Source organism: Lates calcarifer, linkage group LG10, assembly GCF_001640805.2.
Source record: "Lates calcarifer isolate ASB-BC8 linkage group LG10, TLL_Latcal_v3, whole genome shotgun sequence".
Taxonomy (NCBI): Eukaryota; Metazoa; Chordata; class Actinopteri; family Centropomidae; genus Lates; species Lates calcarifer.
In genome coordinates, this window is record NC_066842.1 from 11,980,011 (window position 1) to 11,995,743 (window position 15,733).

At 41.0% G+C, this 15,733-nt stretch overlaps 1 protein-coding gene across 3 annotated transcripts in view; it reads right to left on the reverse strand.

Moving 5' to 3' along the window:
* The window catches only part of otud7a (OTU deubiquitinase 7A), a 36,652-nt gene extending 21,294 nt beyond the window's left edge, over positions 1–15,358 (reverse strand). For all 3 annotated transcript variants that reach the window (XM_051073361.1, XM_018680535.2, XM_051073360.1), the window contains exon 1: positions 14,943–15,358. The gene's annotated coding sequence lies outside the window, so the exon portion shown is untranslated. The remainder of the gene's footprint in view (positions 1–14,942) is intronic.
* Between the last annotated feature and the right edge of the window lie 375 nt (positions 15,359–15,733).

The window sequence follows — 15,733 nt, forward strand, 5'->3', positions numbered from 1 at the left end:
ACACACACATGCACAGAAATAATTAAAGTTATAATCCTGAAAGAGAAAGTTACAGCCCTTAGTTCTGATTGGCTGGGTTCGATTTAAAAGCTGTTGTAAAACACCAGACTGACACACATGTGCGACTGCATCAGTGTTAATACGCTAATCCAAAATTACCCCTCAAGCCATTACTTTCATAAAGTCATTTAGAAACCACTTTGTCTACTGCCTGTTCATCCAACTGACAAGAGTATTACTCTTGAACAGTTACCATTTCATTATTATTAAATTACTGACTGAAAATCAAAGATTAATTTCCTAATTCTCCACCTTTTTAAATAAAATGTGCTTTATGAAACTGCATCACTTGGTGTTATGCTCTAGTACTTTCAGAACTCCAAAGGCCTTGTGATGTGTGTAATGACACCCCACACCCTACAGTTATTATCATCTGCATAATCACATTTTCAGGTTCTCACACTAGGACGCAGGTGTATATACCACACTGCAAACAACAAAGTGCAGAGCCAGCCTCATGCTCTGCGCTTTTACGTCATGAAACGCTAACATGCTGATGCTGGCGAAGGCAGAGAAGGTCTCTGCCGGGGTTGTTGGTCTCTTCCGGGATCGTCCCACATTGACGCAGCACGGCAGAGATGTGATTATGTAGTGTGTGGAGACAAACACGCATGGAAACAGTGAGAGGAGAGTGCGAAAGCAGCCACAGTGGAAAACTCAGTGGATATTCTGCCATCGTCCCCGGTGGATCACACCACCCTTTCAGCAGAATACTGGCAAGTGCCGATGAGCTGGTGTCAAAGCTCTCCTAAGTGGGACTGAAATATCCTTTGGTGTCATGCATAATTCACATGAACAGTAAAAAGGTTCATATACTGTCTGTGTTCTCTGTTTATTTGTACAATCTATTACAGCAACTGTGTCCACAGCACTGTGTGTTACCTTTGAAATTGGACAGATTCCCTCTTTAAAATAACAATGATATAGTTTGGTATAAACAATGACAAACAACTGTGGAGCAACTATCACTACTTCAGCCATTGTTGCAAGACCAACACGTCACTGATGGCCATAAAAGACATATTTAGAAGAACTGCTGATAATCAGCAGGTCTGGAAATAGTACAACAATATTCTACTCAGGCAGAAGTTACTTGACTAATGCTGTCCTGAAGTAAAAAGCTATATGTTAAATATGTGTTATATAGTGAAGCAGAAGTTCCAAAATAGAAAGTTTGTCCTGGTCACAGTCATTACAAAAGGCTCATGCCAGATCATGACTAACATTTAAATATGAGTAAAATCTTTCTTCTTACTTCTGCTTTGACACATTGGCGCAAGCAGCTGGGGATCAGACCACCAACCTTACAAATAATGTCTAAACTCTGTCACATGAGCTACAGCCAAACCCTGTATGAACTCAAATTCTCCTCACTGTGTCAGCATAACTATACTGTAAGCCTTGCTCTAATCCTTCTGTTGGTGGAAAGGAACTAAGTACGTTTACCCAAGGACTGTACACAATGCTGAAGTACTTCAGTATTTCAATTATTCACTACTTTATACTTGTACTTTACTACATTTCACTGTACTTTTTAATCCACTACATTACACTTTTTACATTACATTCTACATGTAAAACTTAATATAATCATATCACACAAATATGAGTGATATTGAAATCATTGAAATCAATACTTGTACATCTGTTTCTTTAAGTGCATTTTGTTGCCAATACCTCTGTCAATTTATTTACGTAAAGATTTTGATTCCTGACTTTATTATTTAATGTTTTATTTGCTAATAATACTCAAGTAAGTGGTCTGAATAGATTAAAATAAGATAGACTTTATTTATACATCCTCCATCACTGATTTCTTTCATGTCCAAAGTACTTGCAAATACGTAATATTACAAAAAATCTACAAATAAACTAGAATAACAGAAAAACATCTCAGTGACAATATTGAAAGTACCTACTGCAAACTTGTGCACCTAAAAATTAGGCTTGTACAAGTGTGTATGCTTGCACTGTTTATTTGTGTCAGAGATGAGCAGGCAGCGTTCACTACAGGCTCTATCTTTGATCTTGTGGCTTCAATACAAACACTTAACTTTGAAACCACTGTGCGAAATGTGTGGCCTTGCACCCGGCTACTTTCACTCTAATGTTGTGTCTCTTACAATCTTGTTATACTTCAGAGCAAAAGACAAATTAGCAACGGAACAGAGTCTGGTTTTGTATTCTCCTTATGGGCACACGCACACTGCATTGTTTACCTCCTATGGTCCACTGACCCGTGAGCATTCTGCCCGCAGTGCCTCTATATTTACGAGGACCTGTTTGTAGATGGTGAGAAAACAAGAGACGCTGATCTTGTTTCTTAATCATCTGCCTGCACAAACAGGACGACCGTCCTCTTAATTATCCTTCATCATCACAATACACAACAGCACCCATTCACAGACTACTGCAGCAATACAATATGAAATCCATGAGTCTCAAACTGTTCCTTAATTTAATTTCCATCAGATGTAGCCTTTAGCGTCAGATTTGATATAAATGAAAAACGTACTTAATGTATGTGAGCTCAAATAAATTTTTTATACAGCCATAATTTCAATGCAAGCTAAAGCACTGTGCAAAACAGACTAGACACAGGAGCCACTTGGGGAGCTGCTGAATCTAACTCACTGTGAGCGGCACAATTGTTATTAAGTGACATATAAAATATAGTGTCCGTGCCATGTGTATATTTAAAAACAATTACTACCACACTAAATCTATAATTATCAGCTGACAATTAGGGTTTACAAGAACATTTTACACCACAAGACAATAATAAACCTACCTGTGTGAATTCATCATATGAGGGGCTTTGTAGGTGTTTAAATCTAATTAACCTTTTCTCAGAGGAGTAATACTGTACCTCTTCTTAACCTATGAAACAATAAAAAAGCTTAAACCCACAGCTGTTCTTAACTCGACCTCAGATATAATTAAATGTAAAATCACCCTACACTATGCATGCTAATACTGTACAGCAGCTTCCCACCCACCACTTCCTTTTTTTATGTTTAACACCATTTGAAGCTTCACTACTTTAAACTGCAGATAAACCAGTTGGCTGATTAGAAAGTGTGAAATGACTTACTGCGAGTGAATCGACAAAAACTTAACAATGAAGACTTGCAGGAATTTACTCTGTGAGTACTTCAGACTGCAACACAGACAATCACAGGAAGAGTGTTGCCACGATTGGTTCCCGAAAGCATAGAGGCTTATTTGTCATTTAATGCAGATTCTCTTTTCCACTGTGACAAGCAGATGTGCTACAGGCTATTTTTTTCCATGATGTGCATGTATGTATGTTGCAATTTTACCGTAATAGGATGAGTTATAGCTGAGATAATTGTCTCCATAGTGAGCGGTGATCGCCCACATGCAAGGGAGATACACAGCAGGTGGGAGGTGAACATACTGTACAAACACTTACACTCTACTCTTTGCACTGCATCTCCTCCAGAGCTGGAAAATGGTTGGGCAGTGAATCCCATACGTGTGCGTCCGAGGTTAACGGCAGCGCATACATTTGCAGTTACGCTCTTGAATAAGCTTTTAAAAGCCTGCTTCTATTGTGACTTCGATTTTTATGTTTTTACATTTACGTAGATGTCAGAGCACACTTGTGTGTAACAAAGTGGACTGTATGCTACAGCATAAAACACTGATGCTGTTAGGGGAATACCCGTCCTTTACACGCTGTTAAGGATCATTAATTTATACTCAAAACATTCCTTGAGTTTTTTGTCCCCATTTTCATAAACTTGCTTCCACTTCCTACTTCCACCTCCATTTCAAACAACCCTATCATCAGAGCAGTATACTATGCTGAGGAGGGACAAAATAACAGAAACACCAAACAATACTATGCAGTTTAACACGCTATTCTGGTTGACAGAGGTTTCTGTCATTAAAGAAATGGGGTCTTACTTAAATTTTTAACTGTGGAAATACCTCTGAATCACAATACATTGTCTGGGCCAGATACACAGAACAAAGAAAAGTCCAGTAATCCCAAATATTTCATCAGTATTAGCTGATTAGTGTTTAAGTGTTGGGGTGTCCATATTTTTTCAGTGTGAAGTCCTCAGCAGAAAGAAATTTCCCACTTGGGATGAATTAATTCCATCTACAGAACCTATCTCACAGCGCTGACTGTAAGAGGTGAAAAGGCTGTTACTGACTTATAAAATATGATGATGCTTCTTTAACCCACCAAACTCTAATATGTGCTGTAGCGTTAAGGCTGAAGAAACAATCTCAAACTGAACACAAAGTAAATCCTGTCATGGTGTCTCTGGTGAAGGTGTCTCTTCACGCCCTCCTCCTGCTGCCGGGCCATCTTGACTTGACAAAGTGTAAAATTGATTAGTCTGATGATGGCAGATGAATTGTACCTTTTTATAAAGACTGGATGTCACACTGTGACGAGCCGCTGCTGCTGAACCTGCCAGTGGCGGAACATCTGGTGTCAGCCTCCAACCCACCTCTAGCCAGGAGAGGAGGGGAGAGGAGGCCTAGCAGCTGAGGAGGGTTTTCTCAATTTTCAGCCACGATAGCAGGGCCAGTATTGTTTTTACCTTGTGAGTCTGTGTGTGTGTGTCTGTGTCTGTGTCTGTCATGTCAAAATGAGGAGACACAATCCTGGAGACACCTGCTGTAGCTGGAACAACCACAGAAGTAGTTTTCAGTACTTTGGCAGGTGTTTGTATGTCTGTGGATATGTTTTTTTTTTCTTCCCAGATGTGTAGTTGACTTAAAGATGAAGGCTGAGCTAGAAGATGGGTGTGGTACGACCCATGATGGGCATTGTGGCTCTGGTCTCTAGTTATTATTATAGATCTTTAGGGATTAAATATATTTAATGTAAATCTATAGCAGGCTTAAGCATCTAAAATGTGCTACATGCTACATGCTACACCTATCTCTTTTTCATATTCTAATCTTTGTACATTGAATATTTGAAATGTCGGTCTTAAAAAAACAAGTGATTTGATGATGCAGCTTGTAATAGCCTGTCATTTTTTCTCCAATTTCTTGTAGATTTCTTCTTCTACATTTATGGTCTAAAAGAATAATCAAAAACTAATATTGAAAATAATAATTTATTGCTATACATGGTGGTTTGATGGGTCTATATGATCCATCTTTTTATATGTAATCATTTCTCTGCTGATGTATGATGCTGTTTGTTCTCTGAAAAAATATAACTCACTGATGCAGCACATGTTATCATACAGACATACAGTTTGTTGTTGTGAGGAAATGTGGAACTAAAAAGGAATTAATACAAACATTTATGAATGAGATCTCAGTGATCTCAGTTAATCGCAGTGACGGATTCAGTGCTTCCTGCTTGTCAAGGACTAACTGACTTCACAGCCCAGTATAGTAGGCAGCAGTGGACCAAAGTGTCAACAGGACCTCTGAAACCCGAAACCTGAGCCTGGTTTACAAAACACTGGCAAAAGATCTGTCCTGCAAGGGTTGGACATGAGATGTGGGCTTGTTGGTTAAACACAAATAAAGTTACTGAAACCCCAAAGAGTCTGATCCCTCCTCTGCAGCACAGAATATTTTGGATTCTTCAGGCCAAGCAGGGAATAAAAATCTTACACTCTGGCTCGGACAAACAGCTCTGTTGGGGCAAAATGTGGTTTCATTGCCAGTGTGTGTGTATGTGTGTGAGAGAGAGCTGAGATGCGGTTAGTGGGGCAAAGCACCAACAGGCCGAAACTGCTGCGTTCAACATCCTATGATCCTCAGCCTTGTAGCACATGAATGTGTGAGAACGCAAACATGCACGCGTGTGTGTGTGTGTGTGTGTATGCAAAAACACTAACCACTGCAGTTTTGCTCCTCAGTCTGCCCTCAGTGTGTTTACCAATCTCAAAGCTAACAGAGCAAGTGCTTCCACAAAGGGCTGCCAAAACATAGAAGACAGCTAATAAAAGATGGCATTCATTCTTATCCAGTGCTTATTCACATGCCTGTGCACAGCAAAATGTCAAGCCACCCTCTCAGTTATGGTCAGAGGGGAAAAAAAGAGTCTGTTTTTCCTACCACAATAGATACATACATACATTTTTGCAATTTTAATACACCCCAAGATGGAAACTCTAAAACCAGACAAAATGATGTTGATGCACCGCTATTATTGATGTAATTCAATGACTAAAGGCAGAAACAGGAAAGATACAGCGACGGGGGTGGGGGGGGCACAATTCCAGTCAAACAGAACATTTCCACCTTGCATCAGTTGTGAGTAATCAACACAATCCATTAGTGTGCTTCATAACACGACACACTTAAGTGGCACGGGAAATTCATGTAATGGGATATTATAATGTCTCACCAAACTACAAACTAAGCACTTCCACTATTTCAAAGTCCTTGCTTGAGAGCACAAGATTCAATCAGTGAATTTCAATGGAGAGTGAAAAGCACCACTTGCTATCCATCCTTCATATCAGTCAGTCAGCCTCAATCTCTGTCCTTCCTCCTCCTCTTCCTCCTCCTCCTGCAGCCACAATGGCAAGCCTGTATTTGTGGCGATTGTGTATGTGCATTACCAGTAAGAAACAACGTACATGTGTAAACGTGTGTATGTGTGCGTGTATGTGTGAGTGCATGCTAGACCATATCATAGCTGGCCCGTGGAATGTATGACGTGTTTCAATCAGTGCCTGGGACGACATGTTCAAGCGAGGGCTCTTCAGGCTCATCAAGTTTAGCCATTTTGATTTTTGAGAGCTGTCTCTCCCTCTCTCTCTTTCTCTTTCCAGTCACCACCTCGGAGTGTGCTGAGTCCCCTCCTTATCCCTCCATTATGCTCCATTCACTGGTGGGACTGTCCTTGCCTCCAGGAGCCACAGAAAAAGGCATTTATTTGCTGCGACCTCAGAGCACCCCCACACCCTGAGAAATCAACTGCCGAGCCCTTGCCTCCAGAGACGAGAAGATGGAGAGACTAGCAGGGAGAGAGCGCCAAGTTGGTGGACAGACTGACTCTGTTGTACGTCAGTCAAACGCTAACCACTCCTGTGTGATACGAGGCAGAAAGTGAGTGTAATACTCTTAAGTCTTGACCTCTAGACAGCGTCTGTAACGAAGCCATGCACAAACACTTGCATAAATACTTTCTCTTTCACTCTCTTAATCCTTCTTTAAACTTAAAAAAAAGAGCCCAGCTTCTGTGCAGCAGCTCTTCACATGCTGTGAGAAAGATGCTGCTGGAAGCAATAATGTCACTTTACATCTCATTGCTGCGCTGCACACTGCCAGCACAGCATATGCACTGAGTGGAGAGTTGTTGTCAATTTGCACTAAATGCATCATCACATTAATATTTGAGGTAAATTTTGATTAATGCTGCAGTGGACAGCGTGAACACTGCACTGTGTGTATACCTGATGGACACTCGTGCTTCTAGAAAACCTATTTTTGTTCAAAGTAATTAAGCTAAATTAATCAGGATTTAAATTTACCATCACAACTGTAAATTTTACTGCCTTACCTGTGATTTAAATGATTTACAGGCACAAAAACATCAGGCTGCAAATTATACATTCCCCCAAAAAATACATTCAGTATTTACACTACAAGCAATAAGTCCATTTAACAAAGCATCTGATAATTCTTCTGTCTGACCCTACAGTCAAGTCACATCTCTAGTTCCAACAGAGCTGCAGACACAGCTCAGCTGTGTGTGTGCAGCATGCACCCAAACAAAGAACTGGTTGCTGAGGGGCACAGAACAAGATCATAACCCCTTAAAATGTCAATCCCTACAGCCCCCCCACTGCCACCACAACAGTGGCCAATACTTCTTTTCCCGACCGGGCCCTGCCACAAGCAGACAGCTGTGACTATACACCAAGGCCTTACCAAAGCAGAGGGTTCCTGACTTTCTGTTGATTTGAAGAAGATGCCAAAGAAGGGGGAAAAAGTGTCAACAGTAAGTCGTGGATATAAATTACACACTTAGTGGCCTGTATTAGGTGTATTAATGACAGTGTTTGTTTCAAGCAGAGGAGACATAAAGAACTGCTTTTTATCTGAATCTGAAGATAAACAGTCCAACTAGCTGAAGCCAGCTGGTGTTTCCTATTTGAGTTTGTGCTGAGGGAGGGTGTCCTCTCAAGTGTTGAACACACAGAATCTTTTGCTTGCATCCACTAACCTTGCCGGCACAAAGACCTACATGTAGGTCAGCACTTGAAGATTTCTGCTGTAAATATGAATGTGGATTTGCTTTGTCTGTAAAGATTACTGTCATCACCTAAAGATTAGTGATAATTGAGGGTATACTATATTTTTACATTTGAGCCCGGAGGATACATACAGTTAGTTATAATGGTGTGTACTCTGAATTCACAGAAACACACACACACACACACACACACGCACACATTCACACAGCAACATATAGGTAAGCTCAGCAGCTATGCAGTACTTCATGTTCTCTTGTCAAAATGATTATTTCATTTTGGCAGCATGGAAAAAAACAAGAAAACAGCATTTACTGCAAAGCAGGCCACAACGTCATGTTGGCTAAAGCTCTTACAGTTGTAGCTTTACACAAACATCTGAAATGTATGGAAATATCACGGAAATAATTGCATTCGGCTGAAACTCTGCTTCGATCATAGGGCAGCCACAGTGTCCTACAGTGACCCCTGGAAATAAGAGGTTAATTATTTCAGAAACAGAAACTCCAATAAGAAAGGTAATACTACAAGAGACTGCTTTGACACCTGTTATATATCAGACTCTACATCTTACAATACCTGTATTTTACAGTGTGGCATCACTATTGGATTTTGTGCGTGGGTGCTTGCATGGTTGTGCATGTACATTCAAGTGGGTGGAAAGGGCAATATCACATAACCTTGTTCTTAATTTAGCATCTGAAGAAAAAGACATTAAGACCCTGTGGGTATACCTTCTGGTTATACCACAAGAATGCAATGGTGAATCTTTCACCATGTTTGTACTAGTTAACAATTACCACAACTACTGAGAGGGCACAGCTCTCGCTTCAGTCAGCAACTGAACACCCCACCATAAAAATTAAAGAAAACGTGTGTCATTGCCATTGTTTTCACCTGTTGTGTGCATTCATCAAATTAAACAACACACACACAAAGGTATACATGCACAGAAGCATTGCTTGTATACACCCCATCAAGCCACTTTGGACTGGCTTGGTATGAATATTTAAGAATCTGAACCACAACACATAATTTTAATGTGACTGTGGCCAATGTATTCCTATCCGAGTTAATAGATAAATGCCTCTAGGCTCTCCAGATGCTAATAACCATAAAGTCGCTCTAGCCAATAAATAAAATTGCTCAAAAAGATGAGAACAGGACTGAATGCACTGCTCACTCATGTCATCTGACATTTGTATACCTGTTGAGGGGAGCTACATATGAGCCTGAACCACAGGCCCTCAAGTGCTTCCTGTACTTTGCTGCGGTCAGTTTAGCTGAAGGAACAATAATTAGCTATTGAAATGGAGTTCATGCTAACTGCAACAGCCAACTTTATCTGACAAACAAACTGCGACACTGTGCTCACCAGTTGGAGGCTGGAATAAGAAGAATACAATAAATCTGATGTCTGTGCCATTTACTCACATTACCCAAGACTAGGATGGAGTTTGAGCCCCTGCAAAGATCTTTGACTTATACTTTTACATTGTCCTCTTGGATGAAAAAATTAATCTTGTGCTAAGTATCTTTGTCTGATCCTCCAAACTGGCCTCAAGTGCACCCACAGAAAGGGCATTCAGTGGGTGTTGGGGCATTGTGGAGGAAAGATGTGTCATACTCAGACCAGTATCAGCAATTAACATTTGATTAATGATGTTGTAGTGACTGATGATGCATACATGCAAAAATGTTTCCCCTTTATAGCTCAAAGGATTTTCACCAAAAAAAAAAAAGGGTTTTAGAAACAACGAGCGCTCAGTTTAAGTACCTCACTGATCTGATACAAGTTCCTAATTCCAGGGTGTTTTGAAGTAGCCAAAAAGATAGTATACCTTTTTATTATCATTATATAATTTCTGAGTTGACAGCAGGAGTTATCTGTGTAGTACAAAGTCGACAGCTTTTCCAGCTCTTTGTGGATTTGCTAAGCATATGTCTGGAATCATGTTAAGTCACTGATGTGGCATCAACCAGTTATTGTTTAGCTGTAAAACAAACCCCAAAACAGCTGTTAATGGAGTGCAGGTTCTTCTGGTTGACATTTTTAATATATTTACACTCTGTAACAAAATCTCTATGCAATACCTTTTTATTGTTAATGGCAGAATCCGCCACTCTTGTGGCTACTTCAAGGAGTGTTCACTGCCCCTAGAATTTTGGGACCCTGTGCTAATGTAGTGCTAAACTGCTCTTGCTGTTACAACATCACTAAATCTACTAGGACTGAAACCTTAACCATTATGATTTTAAAGTACTAAAATGTTAACAGCGACTCCAAATACAGAGCTGTCAGGCTAAACATGGGGTATCTGTGCATTCTATTTTAAAAATATCATGTGAATATGAATTAATTTTTAAAACATATTATCATTTTTTGCAAGACCCCATCTACAAGTGACCTCACACTGGGTTCAGACCCTAAAGTATGAAGGTGGAGGATGACAGATAAAGGTATGAGAGTGTGTGGGAGAGGCATAAAAAAGCAGTGAGAGGAAAGATGCAGCAGGGTGAATAATCAGAGCAGACCTCCACCACATATTCTTGTGAAATTAACACAACTCTGAGTGTGTATGTGCAATACTATGACTGTTAACAGAGGGTGACATCAAAATAGGTTTCCTGCAAAACATATAGTCCACAAAAACAACTCTAGGTCACCGCCTCCTTAAGTCATCTCATATCTCTTATTTATCTCGCCACAGAAGAAACAACAGAGACAAGAGAAATATTACTGTAGCTGAAAGAAAGGTCAAATTTACTCCCCAATTTTCCATTAATGCGTTTTGTTAGACATGATGAGATGCACTGTATCTGATGGAGTAAAGATGAAAGAGAGGGCAGAGACAGTGACAGACAGCAGAGCACTTGTTTTCTCTACTTAAGAAAATGAATAACGTAGAGAGCAAGCTGAACAGCGCTACTGCTCTTCTTTTCTCCAGGTAGTGTCTAACCTGCATTTCCTTTTTAATATCTTCTTCAGCGAAAATAAACTATGAGACAAAATGGAGATACACTGAGTTTCCAACAAATACAGCTGGGTTTTGTAGAGAAAAGGAGGCCTGACCTCTTTTTCTGAATGAATGAAAATGACCTACACTGTGGGCCTGCATGAATCTAAATTGAGTCACCAAGGGTATCCTGTGCAACAGTGTTCTGTTTGATTTAGAAACAGCTCCCTTGCTGATTCGAGGCAGGACAGGGGATGGTGGTGCCCGTTGGGCCGTGTGGGGAGGATGTTACAATGGCTGATGTCTCCAGCAGCCAGCCTGCTCCCAGACTGAGCACCAGACAAGCAAAGCAACGCAAATGCAATTAGGTGCAGGAGGTGCAGACACACACACGTACACACATACGCAGGTTATGGCTGTCACAGAGGATATCTTCTTGGCATAACATCCAACTCCTGTTGCCGCTTCTGTCACATTTAGATAAAGGCTGAGAAAAATCTTTGTCTGTCACTTACAAACACACAACCTGTGGGGTCTCATTCTTGCTGAAGGTGTCACACTCTCAGCCTTGATCATAACACCATCTCATGGGTGACAAAAGCTAAATCTTGGACATTGTGTGGAACTATAAAAATGAGAATACTATGTTAAAATGGTTTATATGTCTTTGTTTTAATCTAACAAGCAGCAACTCAAAAGTCAAAGCTTTGTTCATTATAAAATGTTCCCAGAACCATTTTCTATTGCAAAACTTGCAAAACTTGGGTTAATTGGAAATTCAATGACCATTGCTAAACCATAATCACATGCACTCTGGTAAAACAACATAAAAATTAAATCCTTTGTGAAATAATTTAGCCCCAAACCTTGAAATTATATTGTAGTCAAAAAAGTGTAAATCCACACATGCTATTAAAGTTCATGCAGCTGAAGTGTGGCAAAGCATTATCTGGTTCAGAATGAGATAATGTCTGATCATCAAAAAGCACATAATCCAGTGGTTTTCAGTTGTGTGTTAAACTGATTTTGGTTTCAGCGACTCGATCTTCAAGTGTCAGGTAAAAAGGACTAGTTTGGGCTGTGAGAGGTTTATTCCTAGTTTTAGAAATCAAACAGCAGCCAGTATGACTGACTGCTGAGGCCTTAAAACAGGCTTCACCTAATGACTCTTAGGAAAACTGTTTGTATACAATATTAATGAGAAAGCCCCCATATTCTCTCTCGAAATACAGCACATGTATTCAAAAACGGGATTGTACCCTAGTCGCTGATTTCACTTCCTTCTGTTTCTTGAGTGAAAGGCGACCATGTTTGTCGGGGGTGTTTACTTGATTGACAGGTGTCTCAGCCAGTCACAGTCAGCCACAACCGTTGCCACTTCTTTATACCACCTTAGCCTCCTTGTCTAGGTCTTGTCACTGTGGCTCAAAGGATTTTCTACCTTCAGTTGCTTTAAAAAAATGACATGACGGGTAACGTCCAGTCTTCCAAATATCTCCTAAGAAAAACCTACAGGTTCCATAAAGACTGTGGTTACAAGCTACAGGGGGAATCCCTTATGTAACCAGACACCCAGACATCAAAATCAGACAAATAGAAACACAAACTCTGGCCTTCCAATCTACTGTAACACTTCTGTGGTTGCAGCCTCTACCACAGCATGAAAGGGAATACTGTTAAAAGGATTTATTACAACCTCATGGCACAAGGTTTACTACTTAATTTGTCTGTGATTTGGAGGTACGGGTCATATTTCCATTCACACACAAATTTGAGAATGGGTTTGCTTCACTGTGGAGACATAATTCCAACATCAAGGCCTGTGTAAAGACTCACATGTGGCCACAGCTCAGTGACTCTGGGACAGTGACCGGCAGCACCTCCGCCCCCACTCCTCTCCTAATTTGATGTGTGCACGAGAGGAGCCCCTCTGCCTGCCTCCATGGCCTCTAGCTGACCTCCCCTCTGCCTGCAGACAGAACACTTAACATTGCTTCCCCACCTGTAGAGATGTCTGAGGAACAGGGCCCACTTCAAAGCCCTGCAGTGATTGGGCCGTGATTACCATGGCCACTTGACTCATTTCATCTCCCCTGAAGGACTAAACTTTGGGGGAATCAGACATGGAGATGTGGAATTCTTTTGAAAGGAAACAGGAGATTTAAGCCCCCTTTGCAGGTGCTTTCCAGGGTCCAGATGATTTATTCTGATCATTCTATTAGATCCCTGGTCCGGAGAGACCAGTGGAAAAACACAACATTACTGCTTGGTACCCTGGTGCAAGAAATTAAAACTGAAAGCATGTTTTAATTAAGCAATCTTCCCTTTTTTATACAATGAAAGCTTGTGAGGGTAATTTCTCTGCTGAGATTTTTGAAGTAGGTAGTGCACAATCGGCACAGATGTTTGCAAAGGAATGTCATTTTGTATCAGTCAAAAAGCAGTTTGATAAGGCGGCACTGCCACAGTGACATGAAAGCCCAACTGAGTTCAACAACAACCGTCATCTCTGCTCTGCTTTTCTGTAGCTAAATGCCACTGACAGGAACAGAATTCACTGTGGTAACTGATCAGGTGCCAAGCGCCCTCTCCCCAGTGCCCTGCTGCACTGAAGCCCTCCATGGAGCTGGCATGGCCCCGGTTTGGCCTGGCAGCCACGGGCCCTGCTAATGTAGCTCTGCTCCCGTCTACTCAAGCTGTCTCCAAAATCGGACTCGACTACTGTCAGCAGCCCGTCTCAAAACACCTGAGTAAAGAATTTAGATTTAGGGGTGACAGGGGGCTGAATAAGTTGTACAGGTGAGACAGCAAACAGGCTGATTGGACATAAATCACCAGCTTACAAATGAGCCGGTGGGGGGAAAACTGTGGCAGACATTATTTAGTATTGTACCCAGCTCAAATATAAGCTGATATTAATGATAGATTAAAGGGTTTTTATGTAGGTCTTTATCAGGGGAGATAAATACGGTTTTAAAAATACCATAGCAATGAATTAGTGCCGTCACCATCATTACAGACAGGCATGTGAACCAGGCCAACAATAAGAAACATATATGGGGACCAGAATTAAACCAGACAGTGGTATTTGCAGTTATTGAAAGGCTTCCTGTATTTTACGGTGATCAGATAGGCAGAAGTGAGTCTGCTGAAATGTACCATATGTAACATATAGCTGTTATATGTTCCCCCCACCATCTACATGTAAAGCCATCTGGCCCAAAATACACTGTGATGATTAATATTCCATGTCTGTAAAAAGAACTCTAGGCTTCAAGGCTTCATAGCCTCAATAAGCTAATGGGCTATTTGTTTTAGGACAGGCTCCCATCTCAAAATGTACTAATCTGTCTCATTTATAAATATGTTACATTGCTACTGTAGGTTCCTACATCACAAAGGTCTGTGACTAAGCATACAGATTCAACACCACATCCATGTTTACAGCATTTAACTGAGAGATTCCGGCTAACGTCTCATCCCAAACCGTCGATGACATTTGGGGCCTCGATGTATTTGCCTTCGACCTAAAATAAAAGGTAATTCGCACGGAACCCGAAGTTGAATGCATCGAGGCACGTACTCGCATAAAGGCAGGTGCACCTGTCTGCAGTGGCAGCCTATTGTGTTCACTATCAAATGAGCCATGAATCGGCCTTGTATGTGGAGAGACGTAAATAAATAAATAAACAAAAGCGGGTTTGTCTCTTACCGTGCTGTTTTCAGTCATTACTCCCCATCGTAACGTTTTCGGTCCAGACCTCTGACGAACCGTTAATTCCTATCAGGCTGTCTCACTCTCTCCCTCCTCTCTCTCTCGCTCATCCCCATGTCATATTTCTCCGCTGCAGCAGAACAAAGCCACGCCTCCTCCGACAGCCGCTGCCGCGTGACGTCGCCGGCGAGCAGCGTTTGGCACACGCCCTCGGATACATACACGTCCAGCCGGAAGCCGCGAGAGGCCGCTGTGTCTGAACAAAAACAAATCACTTCAGCAAATCATTCTCTGCCAAAAAGTATATGTACATGTGCATGGCGTCCAGTGGCTTAGTACTTTATAAAAAATGACAACGTCGAGTGATTATAGAGAAGACAAATGCTCCCGTTTGCTGAGTTTTAAACCGCACTGAACGGTAAGTTTGCTACAGTGCTACAGGTAACACAACAAAGTAGAACTAGCAATCATTAATTACAATATTGCTCCGCCAAGCAACATAGTTCTTCTAAAGTAGCCTATAAAACAAGCAAAAGTAGCAAAAGAATTGTTAAATTTCTATTTAGTCAGAACCAAAAAACAACAACAAACAAACCAAAAAAACGTGATTTAAATCTTTAAATGGTAGGCTACCACTTTCCGGATAAGGCACCTGCAATCCAATATCTCAATTAGCCTACACTGTATTACACAAAACAACATTACATATTGATTGTTGCACCCGTACTATTATGTTACTGTTGTTCTGCTATGAACATAAGGCTTTTACCATGGTCCGCTCTTTACCC